Source organism: Chiloscyllium punctatum, chromosome 16, assembly GCF_047496795.1.
Source record: "Chiloscyllium punctatum isolate Juve2018m chromosome 16, sChiPun1.3, whole genome shotgun sequence".
Taxonomy (NCBI): domain Eukaryota; kingdom Metazoa; phylum Chordata; class Chondrichthyes; order Orectolobiformes; family Hemiscylliidae; genus Chiloscyllium; species Chiloscyllium punctatum.
The window spans coordinates 56,654,819-56,658,690 of NC_092754.1; the positions used below are offsets into that span (position 1 = coordinate 56,654,819).

Sequence of the window (3,872 nt, forward strand, 5' to 3'; positions counted from 1 at the left end):
TTTTCAACATCAAGACAGTGGGGACCGAAACAGCATTTTAACAAACTGCAGCGTCGGAGTGAAACAGCAGAAATGGCAGTGGCGGGATTCGAAACCACGCCCCTCTCAAGAGGGGGGGCTGGATCCAGCGCCTTAGACCGCTCGGCCACACCACCAGCCGGCCGCAAAGTCCGTTTGCTTGCATTTCTAATTGTGCCCCTGCATAACAACAGACGCAAAGTCACATGAAAAGGGTTCCATGATCCCTCTCCGACTCGCACAGTTGCTGGGATGTGCCCGGCTACAATGTCAATGTCGCAGCAGATAATGATAGCCCATCAATCCAGACAAAAATCAATCGTAAGCTGAGTCTATCTTCTCGGACTCTTTTCAGCTACAAATGTATCTGTGAGTGCGTGACAATATATGTTCGCTTATGTTTTGGTCAAATAACCATGAGCTGCTTGACATTACTGCAATTTCGATTCTTGCTTTGCTAAATGATTTCACCCATTGCTCGAAACAGGACGACTTTCACGTTTACACGGAACACGAAACACACCGGACTACAGGGAAAATGCACAAAGCTGAGCAGGCCGTGTTCCACATCATACCGTGCAGCATTTATTCAGTCACTGTTTCTGTTTTGCAGAATAAGGGTCCCAAAGAAAGTTCTCTACCCTAAAACCGGAAGTCGCATTACATTCCGAGAACGACAGATCACATTGTGAGGATGCTCTGACCTCGGATCCACTTCGAGATGACACTTTCCGTGCCTTTTACCTTAACCGTGCAATTCGGTGCAGAGATGTTCACTGCTGGACATGAGCCACATGGATACCAACTGAGTCGAAAACCTGTGCGGGAAGCGACTCAATACATTTTGCTAACTTCCATGGTGCTTATTAGAAATGGAGTTTTTGTTCACCTCAATCTAAAAGGCAGTTTCTAAACATAGTAACAGAACTCAAAAGGTTATTACCTCACCCCACCCCCACTCCGGAAGAGGTGCTAATTGCCCTTGATTGCTTTTTGTTCTCGATGTGATGAGCTCTCACGCCTGAGTCACATTCACCTCTCTGTTTGCTGAGTGAATCACAAAGAAGGAGCTTCACCAGAGCTGCAATTGCCAAACTTCTCCACTCGCCCTCCCCGTGAACATTTTCCTGCTCGTCAGTGATTTAAAGAAAATTAAATGGATGCGATGTCATTCTGTAGCCTCTCTGTCGATTCCTCCGTTTCAGTTCCAACATGGCTTAGATCTCGGGGCGCACCTTAATACGAGCGACGCTATGACAGCACAGGTCCGGAGGTTCCTCTGAGAGTGTATGTTTTTTTCGTTGCTGTTGCTGATTGAATGAGCCACTAACGTGCGAACTGCTCCAAAACATGATTCAGGACCTCCGGTGCCAACTCTCGCGCGTTGAATAACGACAGACAGCTTCCAAATGAAGCCTTTCAGAGACGACTTTGGGGTACGTTTGACAGACAGACAAGTTCAGGAATTCGTGGTGCGCTGTGACACCAGCGCATCAGCTTCTTCCCTGTCTTTGAACCGGGCCGCCTGCGCAAGGAATGCAAATGCGGTACTGCTTTTCGTGGAAGGATCAGAACGCGGCAACGACACTCTCAAACAGAATGGCATATGATCAGAACCAGCTTGGAGAAAAACTTTATAATGCTTTGCACAATAATTAAATGGAGTTGCCTTACATTTCACTACGAGAGCAGATTCGTTCAAGCAAATTCGAAGGCAGGTTTGCCGAGAGGAAAGCAAGCAAGGAAACTCCGTTCTTGCGCATGTGAATGGCTGCAGTTGAAGGACAAAGCAGTTTCTGTGCTGTTTCTGCCCAGTTTCGAACTGGGGATCTTTCGCGTGGTAAGCGAACGCGATAACCACTACACTACAGAAACCAGCCGAGGCGATCGCACTGCAGCTCAGTGGCATCCAGCACTGAAAGTTGAATAATTCTACGTTTCACCTTTCTGTTTCCAATAGCTTGTTATTGTCCAGCGTAACATGATCTTACGGAAGGGTTGTAAACTGAGTATTTATGTGTTTTACCCAAGTTGGGGTGAGTTGAAAAATCGAGAGCATAGGTTTAAGGTGAGTGGGCTGAAATTGACAAAGGACCTGAGGCACATTTCCCACACAGAAGGTTGTGCGTGTTTGGAATGAGCTCCCAGAGGAAGTGGAGGAGGCTATTACACTCAGAAAATTGCAAAGGTAATCGGATGAGTTTCTGGATAGGATGGGTTTAGCGGGATTGGGGCCAAATGCTGGGGAACGGGACTTGTTTAATTTTGGCTATACGGTGAGCATGGACGAGATACACCGAAGTATCTGTTTCCACGCGGTGTACCCCAATACCGTCGTGTTGCTTACACCGGCTTTAAAGGATTCCTTTTTAGCGGAGCTTGCCGTCGCAGTCTGTGGCACAATCGTTTAGTCTGTTCGACTGCTCACGGGAAAGGTAGTATTGTGAAACACTGCAGAAACGAACGACTTCCTTCCTTTTGCTCCGACTGACCATACTCCACGAATTTTTCCCAGACCCTCAGTTGAGGATTTTTGCTGCTGGAAGTTACCTCAGAAACCCTGTTAGCCCGTAATGTACTGAGCGAATCGCAAAACAGTAAGCATTTAACACGGAACACAAACAAAACTGGCATGCCGAATGCATTTTCAGACACAGAGATGCATGAATGCTAAATGTGAGACAGTCCGAGGGCATGAGTCATAAAGTAATCTCACAACTAACAACAGGGCAATTCCAAACTACTCTTTCAAACATACTGCAGCCTTAGTGCACCAACACTTCCCAGACAATGCTGAAAAGAGAGAAAGAAAAAACATAATAAGAACGGGCCATAAAAAGTGAATTTCACCAATCACAGTCTCGATTAGATTGCCTTTCCCTTCCGATGTCTCCAGGACGGAAATAAAGGAAATGGGAGAAATTCAATAAAATGTGACATCGAAATTCATTGGATCGATTTTCCCATTGGCCAGAAAACCAAATAACGACGAGTCGAGTCACCACATTACAAGTTAACAGGGTTTCTGAGGTAACTTCCAGCAGCAAAAATCCTCAACTGAGGGTCTGGGAAAATTTCACGGAGTATGGTCAGTCGGAGCAAAGGTAAGGAAGTCGTTCGTTTCTACCGTGTTTCATCACAACAGCGATGAAATAACAGTCTGCATTCGGTTCCAGTAAACGCACAAATTGCCTGGAACAGCAGAGCTGTTTGCGATTTTCCGCGTGGCACGATCCCACACCACAGTTAATTCCCCGGGAAGCAAAACCATTTTACTTTTGTTTTCAACATCAAGACAGTGGGGACCGAAACAGCATTTTAACAAACTGCAGCGTCGGAGTGAACCAGCTGAAATGGCAGTGGCGGGATTCGAACCCGCGCCCTTCTCAAGGCTGGAATCTGGATCCAGCGCCTTAGACCGCTCGGCCACACTACCAGCCGGCCGCAAGGCCCGTTTGCTTGCATTTCTAATTGTGCCCCTGCATAACAACAGACGCAAAGTCACATGAAAAGGGTTCCATGATCCCTCTCCGACTCGCACAGCTGCTGGGATGTGCCCGGCTACAATGTCAATGTCGCAGCAGATAATGATAGCCCATCAATCCAGACAAAAATCAATCGTAAGCTGAGTCTATCTTCTCGGACTCTTTTCAGCTACAAATGTATCTGTGAGTGCGTGACAATATATGTTCGCTTATGTTTTGGTCAAATAACCATGAGCTGCTTGACATTACTGCAATTTCGATTCTTGCTTTGCTAAATGATTTCACCCATTGCTCGAAACAGGACGACTTTCACGTTTACACGGAACACGAAACACACCGGACTACAGGGAAAATGCACAAAGCTGAGCA

At 46.6% G+C, this 3,872-nt stretch overlaps 2 non-coding genes across 2 annotated transcripts; both read right to left on the reverse strand.

Moving 5' to 3' along the window:
- Nucleotides 1–1,820: 1,820 nt before the first annotated feature.
- On the reverse strand, nucleotides 1,821–1,893 carry trnag-acc (transfer RNA glycine (anticodon ACC)). The gene has a single exon. It is a non-coding gene; the product is annotated as a tRNA-Gly (tRNA).
- Nucleotides 1,894–3,372: 1,479 nt separating this feature from the next.
- On the reverse strand, nucleotides 3,373–3,454 carry trnal-cag (transfer RNA leucine (anticodon CAG)). Its single transcript has one exon. It is a non-coding gene; the product is annotated as a tRNA-Leu (tRNA).
- Nucleotides 3,455–3,872: the final 418 nt, after the last annotated feature.